Source organism: Canis lupus, chromosome 38 (assembly GCF_048164855.1).
Source record: "Canis lupus baileyi chromosome 38, mCanLup2.hap1, whole genome shotgun sequence".
In the NCBI taxonomy this organism is placed as follows: Eukaryota; Metazoa; Chordata; class Mammalia; order Carnivora; family Canidae; genus Canis; species Canis lupus.
In genome coordinates this window covers 1,703,092-1,716,680 of record NC_132875.1, presented here as the reverse complement: position 1 = coordinate 1,716,680, position 13,589 = coordinate 1,703,092, and the positions used below count along the sequence as shown (strand labels likewise).

The following is a 13,589-nucleotide window of genomic DNA, read 5'->3' as shown; positions in this document are numbered from 1 at the left end:
TTCACTAATTGTTACTAGAAAACCAAGTCATTTGCACCCTTCCCTGACTTAACTATTTATAGCTACGGATGCTGGCCGCGTGCCTCCTGACTTTCCTGGGACACTCCTCTCCTTCCAGAGCCCACACTGCGACCCACGGCTTCCCCCAGGTTCCCACCGTAGTCCACGAGGTGGCTGTTACCGTGTTACCGCCCCCGTTTTGTTCCCACACGCACAGTGGGGCTCGGCGTCCCGCGGCCCCGGAAAGACTGAAGGGAGGGGCGTGGGTTTGAGCCCGGGGCAAGGGGCGGCTCCAGGCTCAGCAAGCAGCGGGCCGCGGGGAACCGAGGGGCCAGGGAAGTGGGGGTGGCGGGCGCCTCTCATCCAAACAGTGAAGATACTAGCTCCTTCCTCTGTTGCTGTGAGGATTTTGCCAGAACCTGTGCAGAAAGCCCGGCTTGGGCCCTGGCACAGCACGTGCCCCAGGATCGGGCGAGCGGGGACAGCGGGGTTTGCGCAGACGTCTTGCCGGGAGAGATGTGATGCCTGGTGGCACTGCTGCCCCGAACCAGCTCGGAGGTGACCGCCCCCTGCTCAGAGGTGCCTCCGGCAGCCGTGTCCCTGCCCCAGGAGTAACTCACTCTTCAAGGCAAACACCCACTCGATGGAGCCCTGCTTGGTTAGGGGGCGCGCCTTCTTCTGGCTACGATCACCACCACCCACAGGTCCTGTGAGCAATCTCCACGGCTCCCCTCAATCCACCTCACTTGCAACTTCAGTCCCTTCCTTCTGGAAATTGTCTGCATAGACACCTCAAAATTTGCTTCATTTAGCATTTTGTCCCATGTGGGGCCACGGCTTCATGCCTCATCTGGCCTCTTTCATCTCTCCTGGCCTTACCCCCTTTGGGGTCCCTGGGGTGGGGGGCCCAGAGCTCCTCTGTGTGGCACCTGGCTCTCAATGGCCCTCGCACCCACACGTTTGTTACAGCTGCCGGGACCCTCGTCCCCTCCAGGTCTCCCCAGGGCTCTGTCCTACCATCTTTGTTCAAATGTCACCTCCTGAGTAAGGCCTCCCCTGGCCAGCCTACTAAAAATTGCACATTCCACCCTCGGCCTGCACCCTGCTTTCTCCTATCACCACTTGACGCACAGTGTATTTTACTTATTTGTTTTCTGTCTCCACCCACAGAATGTACACTCTTTAAGGGCAGGTTTGTGTTGGTTTTGTTGATGTGGAGAAGTGCCTGGCATGTTGTAGGTGCTGGATAAATATTTGTGGAACAAATGAATGCATGTCACCCTATTCTTGTGTTCCTGAATCTCCTGGCCCAGTGACCCGGTGCAGCCAGACCAGGGTCTCAGCAAGCCAGCCTGTCATTGGGTCTGAGATGGAACCAGCTCATCTGTCAGCTTCCAGTGCTCTCCCATTGTTCATTTTCAGCAGGTGAAAACCTGAGAATACAGGGCTCTGGACAGCCAGGAGTAGACCTGGGGAGGGGCTGGAGAGCCCCATGTGTGTGTTCTCGGCAAATAGAAGGCACCTTGAGGGTTTGGAGGAAGAAATGGGAGTGGGGCAGGAGGAGGTAGGAGCCCTCTTAGGTTCATTTACTCCTTGCCTTCAGCCTTGAAGTGAAAATCACTGCAAAGGTGGAGAGAAAGTAGGCTTGGCTCCTTGTGACCCAAAGAGAAGACTTGGAGAAGGAAGACAGGAAGAGGCAGGGTGGAGGAGGAGGAAGAGGAAGAGGGGTCCTGGTGCTCAGCCTAGCTTGGCTCACCCTTGGGGAAAAAGCATAGGTCTGTGTGGTCTCCTCCTATGCATGTGTGTCCAGGTGTGTGAGAATCTGCAGGGCCGGGAGTCATGGGAGCAGTGCGACCAGAGGAGTCTGTGACCACGCGTGGAGGCCGCCTGTGAGCATGTTTGCCAAGGATCAGGGATTATGGGCGCAGAGAGGTGTGCGTCCTGTGTGTGTAGGCAGAACGTAAGCATCTGTGAGTTTGCACATAGCTCCGTGGAGAACAATATGTCCCATTCCTGCCTTTATGGCTGGGGGAGGCCTTTGAGAGCTTGGCAAAATGCCCAAGGAGCAGCCGAACAGGAAAAAGGCTGGACAATAGGGCCCTCAGGAGGGAACTGTAAAGGGTCTGGGATTAAATTTGTCGAGGAGAAGCCTAAAGAGTAAGTTAGTAACTGTCTGCTTGCAAAGAAATGAATTTCAGTCCCAGTGGCTATAGCGGTGGATTAAAAGAAAATGCACTGAAGTTGTGTCTAGAGAAATTTAGGTTAGACAAGGAAAAATGATCCTCTTGACTCTGAAGGTTATTAGCCTCTGGCATCTCTTAAGGGTTAAGAGGAAAGTTTTCAATAATAGGACAGATCCCATTTTAGATGGAAAATGGGCAGTTCTGCTTGGAGAGGCATATACATACCCTATTTTTAAAATCCATGTGTTTTTCATTCAGCAATTATTAGGGTTCTCCATGTCAGGCCTTATGGGGTATATGAAGATCATGATCTGTTTGCCCAACGAGCACATAGTCCTTCAGGGGAGATAAGACACAGATAGGAGCCGAGCCAGGATCATTCAGGAAGCCAGAGCTCTGTGCCATCAGAGAAGTGCAAACAGGGATCTTTGGGAGGATCCCTCGCTAGCTCTGGGTCATTTGTGCTGCAGAGACTGATGGTACTGTCAAGGTGAGCTGAGGCTGCCTGTCCCAGGAAACTGCTCCCCTCATCTGTTCAGGGGAGCCGGACTGCTGGTTGGGGGCTCAAGGGCTCTTCCATGGAAAGGATCAGTAACTGGCTCTGTGGTCAGAGGTCAGCTGTCAGTGTGGGTGAGGGCCACTCCCTCCATCCTGGAGTGGGGTTGGCGTAGAGGCCTGGGCTGGGGTGAGAACCAGGGTCTGGGTAGGGACAGCTCAACATCATGGGGTATGAGGGGGAGGAGAGCAAAAATGACTCAGACACTGGGGCTGCCTCCCATTCCCCCCCCCACCCCGGGAGAACCTGAGTTTTGAATCGTGTTTCCATTAGAGAAGCAAGAAAGTATGGCTCCGTGTGGACTGGGCCGTCATGGTGGCGACTGTGTGGCATCGTGCTGGTTGCTGTGCTATGAGCTTTTTATCTGTCGTTCGTATTTGCTCTTCAGTTATTTCAACTAATATTTCCTTTTTTTTTTTTTTAAGATTTTAAAAATTTATTTGAGAGCGAGCACGTGTGAGGAGGGGTAGCAGCAGAGGGACAGCCAGGCTCCCTGCCGAGTGGGAGGAACTCAGTCCCAGGACCCTGAGATCATGACCCCAGCTGAAGTCCCGCACTTAATCCACTGAGCCAGCCACATGCCCCTCAACAAATATTTCTTGAGTACCCATTTAGGGTAAGGTATGTGCTGGGGCTGGGGGATATACCATCAGCAAGGCAAGTAGAGTCTCTGCCCTCTTGGGAGGAGCCAGAAAAGCAAAGAGCTTGTTATAATGTGATATGGGGGCGGTAAGGGGAGTGTGGGGTGAAGGGGGACCCCACAGGAGGGCACTCAGCCCAGCCTTGAAGGGAGGCAATCAGTGAGGCTCTCTGGAAGATGCTGAAGTCTGAGCTGGGGGTTTAGGGACAATCAGAAGCATGAAGGCGTGGCCCATAGTGGCGAGGAGAGGGTAGGGGGGTCAGGGGTGCAGCGTGGGCTCGGCCTGGAGTGGGAATGTGCAGAACCCCACTGCTAGGGCCAGCTCATGGGCTGAGAATGCACTTGAGAAGGGAAGTCAGGACAGCTCTTCCAAGGAGCTTCAAAGTCAAGTGAAAGATTCTGGATATTTCCTCAGGGCCTGGGGCACCACTGAGGAGACTGAAGCAGGAGGCTGAAGAGCTGAGAGTTGTGTCTTATTTAGAAGGCTTTCTTCGACGTAGGGCAGAGAAAGGCCTGGGGCTGGGGAGACCCGGAGGCAGACACACTTTAGGAGGCTGCTGCGCGGATTCAGGCTGGAGTGACAGCGGCCCCGGGCCAGGGGGGCTCAGCAGGCACGAGAAGGAGCGGATGGATTTCCAGGTTGGCTCGTGCTTTGCAGAGAGCGAGCGAAGAAGAGGGTTTCTGCCACGAGGTGAGGGGTGCTGCGTCCCCGGGACCGGAAATCCAGGACCGGGGTGGGGTTGGGGGGCTGGACAGTGCCACAGATTCTTCTTCTCTTCTCTCCCATGTTACAGGTCGGGAAACTGAGGCTCAGAGCCAAAGTAACTTCAGAACCCAGCTGGCTGAACTGGGATTTGAGCTGGTGATCGAAGCAGCCCAAGCTCACTGCTTGCCCTTCTCTGGGCTCCCCTATGAGCTGGCTGACCTGGGGAGGGGCTCAGGCTGGCAGCCAGCACCGACTGCGGTTTCTCTGTGGGTGGAGGCCAGGGCTGCAGTGAGGAAGCGAGAGGTCAGGCCTCAGAAGAGGTGCAGGAAGTTCAGCTGCACAGCTGCCACCCCTCCAAGGCCACTGAAGATCTGGAAGCTTCAGGAAAAGGCTGATGGAGGGACCCCGAGGCCCAGCCCCTGGGTCTTGCAGCTCAGAGCTCCCATCCTCAAGGTTCTCTGACTTTCTGGGGGCTCCTGACTGTCCAGCTTTTACCTCTGGCAACAAATCTATTGCAAAACCACCGGGGCAGACAGAGAGGTGCGCCTCCGAGGCACTCCCAGATCCATTAGTTCCAGATCTATTAGTTGTCACCTCTTGGGATGGCTTTAGTATTTGTACAGCCTTTGGAGAAAAGAGAAAAACACACCTAGACACTGTAAGTAGCTTGCTCAAGGTCCCCGCATCCTTGACACCCTCGTGTATCCTCCTCTGGCGTCGCAGTACCTGGCCCAGAAGCCAGCTCAGTGGGAGTTCATGGTTTTGCACTGGTTCTGCATGTTCTAGAATCCAGATCTCTGGACTCCTGGTCACTGCCTGGACATTGAAAATACCCAAAGTGAAGCATCCTTGGGGCTGGGGCTGGCTGTGGGCTCCAGCAGACACAGGGTGGCTGGGCTGCCCTGGGCCCCCTCCTGTCTCTCCCCCAGCCCTGCCACAAGGAGTCCCAACCCGCTCAGACATATCCTGTCCTCCAAGGGACATCGGGTCTCACACTGCCCATGCGGCAGGCACCCAGGGCGGCGGGGGGGGGGGGGGGGGCTGGTTACAAATGCAGATTCAGTTGGTCCTGTTAGACCCCCTGGGAATCCATGGTGGCGCTCCTGGGGGTGCTCTTGAATCTGCACGTTAAGCTGGCTTCCTCCATAATTCTTAGGCAGCCCTGTCCTAGGAGATGCAGAGAGAAGCTTCTCCAACCAGAAAACTGAGGTCTGGGAGGGCCCTGGCCCAAGGCCTTGGATGAGAGTCGTCCCTGCCCACCCCCCTGCTCTGTTTGGGCCACTGTGGCGGGGTTGCCAGGGGAAACGGGCTGTGTAACTTCCGGGCTTTGGCGGCTTTCCCTCCTTGGCCTTATCTCAACATCCGCCAAGCAGTCCAGGGTCTGTGCTGGTCACGTAGGAGGGGAGGCTGGTGCCAGGCGTGCGGAGGCGTGTCCGGGGTACCAGGGACCTGGGGCAGGCGGAGGGTGGAGATGCGGTTTTGAAGAGGGGCGGAGGCTGCAGATTCCTTAAAGTGGGTCTCCTAAGCCTGCAGGCGCCATGCCCTGGGGGACTATGGCCAGGTGGGGGGCGGGGGGCAGTGCTCTGGAGGTTCGGTCCGCTCCCAGCGTCACCCCCACCCAGACCAGGGAGGGTGGTGCCTCTCCCCTGCTTCCCTGCCTCTTCCCTCTGGACCGGGGCCTCCAGGCACACCCCACCCCTCCTCCCCACCCCACCCCCGCATCCCCCCAGCCCCTCTCCTCCCTGCTTTTCCTCTGGTGCTCACCATCTTTCTCCTTGGTCTTCCCACTCTCTCCCCACTCCCTGCCCCCTGCAGGGTCTCCCCTGCTGTAGCCTGAGGGCCCCGAAGTTTAGAAGGACAGGAAAAAGAGTTTTGAAGAAAGAGGGAAGGCAGCAAATGCTTTCAGTAAAATAATTCATGCATTCAAGTGTTTATTTATGTGTTCAGCTCTACTCTGCTTTGGGAGGAACTGAAGGCCGTTCTGAGAGTTCAAGTGCTCCAGGAAGAAGGGGGTAGTGAGATAGGCTTGCAGGCATCCTTGCAACTTAGAGGATTTACAGTCTGATTCCTGACCATGTTTATGCCACGAGGAGGACAAAGATGTGCCCCCCCCCCGCCTCTGCATAGTGCCCCCCACGCACCGCCCCCCACGCACCCCCGCCCCCAGCTCTGGGGGAGGAAAAGGAAGGAAAACCACCAGACTTTGTGCAAACTGATTTTCGAGCCTGGTCGGCGCAGTGCCTCTTCTCGCCTATTACCTGGCGTCACAGACGAGGACACAAGGCCCAGGTGGTTAGGCAGGTGGCCCAGGGGCTCTCAGCTGTGAGCAGCCGGGCCAGGGTTCTAACCTTGCTGGTCTGGCTCCAAAATTAGTCACCCCTTTCCTTCTTCACTCGCTGTATGGGGAGCACAAGTCATAGGGGAGCCTCGTCCAGGCTGGCCTAGATGGACTTCCTGGCTGTGAACCCGCCAAGAAGAAACGTGCTTTCCTGAGAACTGAATGAGCATCCCCAGAACTCCCTTTAGGGACGGTTGGTCACCCCGACAAGGGAAGCAGAAGCTGGGAGGGCAAGGAGGCCGGTCTGGGGAGAGGAGGGCCCCCCCCGCCCCCCCCCCGCCCCCCCCCCCCCCCCCCCCCGCCCCGCGCTGGAGGCCTGAGTATCAAGGAGTTCAGGGACAACCGGAGCCAGCAAGGAACTACATGCGCTCCACACCGACTCCCCCACGGGATGCTGGGAGCCTCTCCCCGTTGGCCTTTCTCTCTGTGGCCCTGATACCCCCAAGCCACTCGGGAGCCTGGGCATCGCTGATCCCTGGCCTGCGAAGTGCAGGTTCCTAAATGCAGTTTAAGCACGGAGAGATAGAGAGAGACAGAGGGGAACAGGGCCTCAGTCTCCCTTCTCAGAGCTCTTAGGACAGGAGACACGCTCCAGTGAGTGACCAGACTTGTCATTTTAACCATTGGCTCCGCTGGGTCTTATCTCCCAGGCTCCTCCCATCTAAATGCGCTGATTCATCAGAGTCAAAATTCTTATCTGTCTGGCCTTAGCCAGTGTGGGGAGCAGCTGGGGAGGCCTGCAGGGTGGGGCCGGCACCCGGGGGGCTCCAAGGCCCAGCGGCTGAGAAGGGGCTGCAGGGGGTGGGGGGGTGGGGGGGGTAGGGAGGCTGGGGTGGGGGGGGTGAGCACAGCGCCAAGCCTGGGGGACTGCGGGTGTAATTGGAGGCTCCTCTGGGAGTGACAACGTGGTAGGAAGAGTCAGGGAGCCCGGGGTGGAATTGGGGTCGGGCAGGGAGTCGGGACCTGCGCTCAGCCTCGCCGCCCCCTCCTCCCCGCCCCCCCCCCCCCCCGGACTGCTGTCCCCTGGGGCTGGCTGGGCAGCTGGGACGACGGAGGGAAGAGAGAGAGCCTGGGGCTGGGGCTGCAGGAAGCGGATGCTCCAGATGCAGGGCAGCCGAAGGAAGGCCAGGATGGCAGGCAGGGCGCCCGGGAGAAGGTGGGAGAGGCTGGAGGCAGCGGCGGGGAGGAGCAGGGAGGAGGGAGCTGAGGCTGGGAGGGGTCAGCGAGGGCACCCCACCCCGGCCCCCACCAGATACGGCCAGGGCCGGCCGCCCTTTGGAGGCAAGTTTTGCTGGAAAGGGGAAGGCTGCCTCCCTACTTATCAGGGGTGGGACAGGCTCTGTGGGGCCCACTGAAGACAAGCAAGACAAACTTATTAATGCGACATTCATGGCAAGAGTAAACATTGATTTAGGGTAATGAATCACGACAAATGAGAAATGTTTCAAAACCTGGCAAAAACTATAAACATCCTAACATCTGGAAGAGTAACAAGAAGTAAGTGAATTCACTGGCTGGGACGACTCAAAAATCGCTTCCGCCCTTCCCTTTTCTGGCTGTTTATTTTGTCTCCCAATGACAGCGATTTTATATTATTTATACAGACAGAACAGAGCGATAATTCATTCTTTCTGCTGATATGGACGGATCGACACTTTTATTATTATTAATACATTAGGGCGTTTCTTTGGTTTTGCTATTTGCTCCTGGCAACATCAGATCAATGTTTCTTATTGTCAAATTTGGGAGAATCTGGGCTAAGTTTCTCACATGAGCTGTAAGGATTTCAGGACATTGTTCAGTAATTACTCTTAAATGTTCTTTGATATGATGGCCCTCATTAGCCAACCTGCCATGGGTTCTGAGTGTAGGGTACTAATATGAGTTACGCAAGCTCTATCAATGTCGATATTTTATGTCAAATCAACAGGAAATCTAATATATCCCCAACGCGTTCAGATGGTTTTCTCCTCCTTGTTAACTGGATTATGAAACAATCCAAGTGCCTATTTATTCAGAATTTGTCTATTTCCCTTATTGAATTACGTTGTTGATAGAATCTGAACATTTTCGTTACAATTTACTTTTCAATTTCATAATAATTTGTACCGATTTCACAGTTCATTTTTATCACTTTTGTTTCATAAACCTATTAAGTCCTTTTCCTGAGATGTAATTGACACACAACATTATATTAGTTTCAGGTGTAATGACGCTGTGTTTGTCTACACTGAGAAATGATCACCACGAGAAGCCTGGTTAACATCTGTCACCGCACACAGTTACACATTTTTTTTTCTTAGGATGAGAGATGGTAAGGTCTACTCTCTCTGCATCTTCCAAATATATCCTCCAGTATTATTAACCGCAGTCAGCCTGTTGTACTTTAATCCGCAAGACGGATTTATTTTATGATTGGGAGTTTGTACCTTTTGACCATCTTCACTCATTGCCCCACCCCTGACTCCCCACCCTTGGCAGCCACAAATCTGCTCTCTGTATCTAGGAGTTTGGATTTGTTTGTCGTTTTAGATTCTACACGTAAGCGAAGGCCGGTTCATTACCCTCTTGGGAGTTTCCTGGGTATAATCTCAAAGTGGCCCCGTATGTGGAGGGCAGAGAGAGACCAGAGCGAGAGAGAGAGAGAGAGAGAGAGAGAGAGATGACCCCTCCAGGTTGGGAGGTGGCAGGTTTAATAAGCGAAGGGACTTATACAGGAGGCTTGTCTCACGTGGGAGCCAGAGGGGTGGATCCTGCACCTGCCCCCCAAGTCTTAAAACGTCATATAGAAGCCCCAGCTGGGTTTATTCGCATACACTGGCCAGATGCCCTCAGTGCCACGTCACTACCTCCAGGCTGTGTCCTTGGGGCAGCCTCTGGGAGGCAAAGCCAAGTGGAGCCCACATTCAAGGACAGGGTGACGCCGAGGAGCCTCTGATTGCCTGCGTCCAGCTCATGGGTCAACCAGCAGTCCGGTCTTTGGTGACCTCCCCTGACAGCGGGACCGTATCATTTGTCTTTCCCAGTCTGACTTACTTCACTTTAGCCTAATCCTCTCAAGATGCATCAGGATGCGTCCGTGTCATCACCAATGGCAAGATTTCATTCTATTTTTATGGCTGACTGGCATTCCATCGTATCTCTCTTCCTCCCTCCCTCTCTCTCCCTCTCTCTCTCTGTCTCTCACACACATACACACACACACACACACATACACATATACACCCCACACATTTTCTGTATTCATTCATTCCATTGGACACTTGGGTTGTTTTCATGTCTTGGCTAGTGTATGTAACGCGGCAAGGAAGACAGAGTGCAGGGGATCCCTGGGTGGCGCAGCGGTTTGGGGCCTGCCTTTGGCCCAGAGCGGGATCCTAGAGACCTGGGATTGAATCCCACGTCGGGCTCCCGATGCATGGAGCCTGCTTCTCCCTCTGCCTCTCTCTCTCTCTGTGAGACTATCATAAATAAATTAAAAAAAATTAAAAAAAAAAAAGGAAGACAGAGTGCATAATACACCTTTTTGACTTAAGTGTTTTTGTTTTCTTTGGATAAACACCCAGGAGTGAACTGATGGATCATAGGGCCATTTTTTTTTTTAGTTTTTTTGAGGAACCTCCATACTGGTTTGCACAGTGGCTGCACCAATTTACATTTCCCATGAGCAGGGCATGAGGGTTTCCTTTTCTCCACAGCCTTGCCAACGCTTGCTACCATTTGTCTTTTTGCTAATAGCCATTCTACCAGGTGTGAGGTGGTATCTCATTGTGGTTTTGCTTTGCATTTCCTGATGATGGGTGATGGTGAGCCCCTTTTCATGTACCTGTTGGCTATTTGCATGTCTTTCTTTGAAAAATGTCTGCTCAGAACCTCTGTCCATTTTTAATTTTTTTGCTATGGAGTTGTAGGAGTTCTTTATATATTTTGGATATTAATCCCTTATCAGATACATGATTGGTAAAGATTTTCTCTCATTTAATTTCTCTCTTTTCATTTTGTTGATTGTTTCCTTTCCTGTACAGAATAAACTCATTAATTTTAATGTACATTTTCTGTTGTTTAACACATACATTTAAAGTTGATGAAAGGAGACAATGTACTCTTTCCAAAAAATTTTTTTAAAATTTTATTATTTTTTAAGATTTTATTTATTTATTCATGACAGACATAGAGAAAACGAGAGGCAGAGACACAGGCAGAAGGAGAAGCAGGTTCCATGCAGGGAGCTCGACTTGGGACTGGATCCCGGGTCTCCAGGATCACACCCCAGGCTGCAGGCGGCACTAAACCGCTGGGCCATCAGGGCTGCCCCCAATTTTTTTAAAGCAAACACTATGCCCAATGTGGGGCTCAAACTCATGACCCCAAGGTCAAGAGCTGCATGCTCTGACGGAGTCAGCCAGGCATCCCAAAGAGGATATATTCTTGATATATGTCCAAATCTGTTAAATCTCACTTGTGTTATTTAAATCTTCAAAGAGATGTTCCAAGATGCAGCTTAGAAAGGCATGTTCAAGTTGTAACAACTCTTTGAATACATTTTTTTTTCTCCCCCAGGCCTTTGAAAATACATTACAGACCATTGTTACCTAGGAAGGAGTGGTAGGCGGAGTAATGCACCACCTCTCCTCCACATATCTACCTCTTAATTCCCAAAATATTTAAATATTTACATTATATGGTAAAAGGACTTTGCGGATATGAATAAATTAAGGATCCTGAGATGAGGAGATTCTCCTGGTGGGCTCAACCTAATCATATGAGTCCCTAAAATCAGAGAAACTTCTCTAGTAGAGGGAAATGTGACTCGTGCAAAGTGCTCAGAGGTGTCATGTTCCTGGCGTTAAGTATGGAGGAAGGGGGCCAGGAGCCAAGGAATACGGTGGCCTACAGAAACTGGATAAAGGATTGACCTTTAGGTAGGGAACACAGTCCTGCTGACACCTTAGTTTTAGGCCAGTGAGAACTCCAGAGCCATAAGATGATAAATTTATGCTGTTTTAAGCAACCGAATTTGTAGTATTTGTTACAGCAGCAGTAGAAAACTTATACATGAAGCTTGAATAGTTTTTAAATGGAAAGACTGTCTCATTATAATCAGAAAAGTTCAAGTGGGCATGTGTGTTTGAAATGATCTATGAGAAGAATGCCAGAAGGAAAAACCGAATCATTGTTGAAAAAAACAGAAGTAGTTAACAAGTTTAGGGCCTCTGAAGGCAGCTTTCTCTCTGGTGAGATGTATAATGTGTTTATAATTATATATGGCGCATTAGTAGGTCTCTTCCTGGCCAGAGAGGACTTCCGTTTTGGCCAGGCAGTGATAAGAACTGAATCTCCACTTACAATTTCATACAATGGGAGGGTTAGATTTATTTTCACAGGCTGGCTTCTGGCTTTTCAAAAAATTTCAAGCCTTGTTTTTCTTTCACTTTGCAAATCCTTTTGGTGTTGGGCACCACAGCACATATTCCCACAGCGACTATGGCCAGCACTTTCCTGTCCTGACTTGGGGAGGGGTGGCAGGGCGGGCGGGTGGGGGGGAGCGGTTCAGGCAGCCAGGCCTACAGCAGCACAGCAGACAAGTGATGGAGAACCACACAAATGGGTTGCGCGGAATCCCTGATAAATGGATCCCTAACTCGGCTTACTTTTGCAAATCTACAAAACACAGGGCCCTGCAGACTCGCAGCAGAGCCCCATGAAAGCCTTGCAAAGGGCTCCCGCAAGGCAAGGTGAGAAACTTAAGCCTGGCTAGCTAGCTAGCTTGGAGGTGAATTCGAACAAGGCCTGGCAGGACATTCCGTGACACTGTCACCCCATCCTTCCTGCCTGCACTTTACACCTTTCCTTCAGATAGGCCGTGCGGCGTGGGTTGAGAGAAGAGCACCGGCCTTGAGTTTGGACAGTGATCTCTCTTGGCCTCAGTGTCCTCCTTGGTGGTGGAGATAACTACCCCACAGGGATGTGCTGTGAGGATTCTGTGGAGCACTGGGGAAGCCTCCCAGCCAGCAGGCTGCACTCCAGTGGTCCCTCCTCTGGGCGCTGCTGGGAAGCGGCTGGGAGGGGAAGGGTGCCAGGAACACTCCCAAGCCCAGAGGGTGGTGCTCCCCCCTTTGGGCCTGCCTGCCGGGTGGCCTCCCCCTCTGACCCCACCTCCTACACTGTGGCCTCACTGTGGCCTCCCCCACCCCCGCGCCGCCCCGGGTTCTTCGGAGGATCCCAGAGGAGATCAGGCTGGGAAATCCAGAGAAGGAATGCGAGGTCTGCTGGAGTAAGGCCTTTTAAGAACAACTGGAGGTGACCCCGGGTCCCTTCCTCCACTCCCCTGGGGCTGCGAATGGCCTCGGCCTCGGTGCCCCAGCTCTGCAGAGGCTCCCGGCCTGCCTCCCGCCGCCAGCGGCTTTGAAGCACAAGAATGAGTTGCAGGAGCTTCAGAGACGCTGCCCGGCCGGGAGGCTAGCGCTTGCAGAGCAGTTCACAGGGTCACAGAGTCACCACTGCCTTTCCCGGGAGGTCAGCTGCTCAGGGCTGGGGGTGGGGCTGTCCCTGGCGGGTGCAGAGGCTTTGTGAGGCTTGGGGCCCGCAGGCTGCAGGGGTCAGTTCAACTGCGTCCCTGCAGGATGGGAGGGAAGAAGTTGGGAAGAAACCAACTTGGGAAGAAAATCATAAAACTCCTAAGAACTCTTCCAGAACAGTCCATCCAAATTGGGAAGTGTTGAAAGGCCGATTTCCTAAAGCCAGTTCCGTAGATTTCCATTCAGGCAGTCTATAGGGCTTACTTTATTTATTTATTTATTTATTTATTTATTTATTTATTTATTTATGGCTTACATTTTATTTTATTTTACTTTATTTTAAATATTTTATTTATTTATTCATGAGAGAGACAGAAAGAGAGGCAGAGACACAGGCAGAGGGAGAAGCAGGCTCCCCAAGAGGAGCCCGACGCAGGACTGGATCCCAGGACCCCATGGTCACGCCCTGGGCTGAAGGCAGATGCTCAACCGTTGAGCCACCCGGGCGTCCCCCTACATTTTATTTTTAATTAATTCTCACGTGACTGGGCTGGAGGTCTGAGGAACTGCTCCTGAAACTGCACACAGGTTCTCAAGGCGGGAAGTTCTTTCTGCGGTCTAACCAGACTCCCGCCTGCTGTGAAACCT

At 52.8% G+C, this 13,589-nt stretch overlaps 1 long non-coding RNA gene across 1 annotated transcript; it reads left to right on the top strand.

Annotated features, from left to right (window-relative positions):
* Positions 1 to 2,990: 2,990 nt before the first annotated feature.
* On the top strand, positions 2,991 to 4,747 carry LOC140626896 (uncharacterized). Its single transcript, XR_012025879.1, has 2 exons — positions 2,991 to 4,070; positions 4,174 to 4,747. It is a non-coding gene; the product is annotated as an uncharacterized lncRNA (long non-coding RNA).
* Positions 4,748 to 13,589: the final 8,842 nt, after the last annotated feature.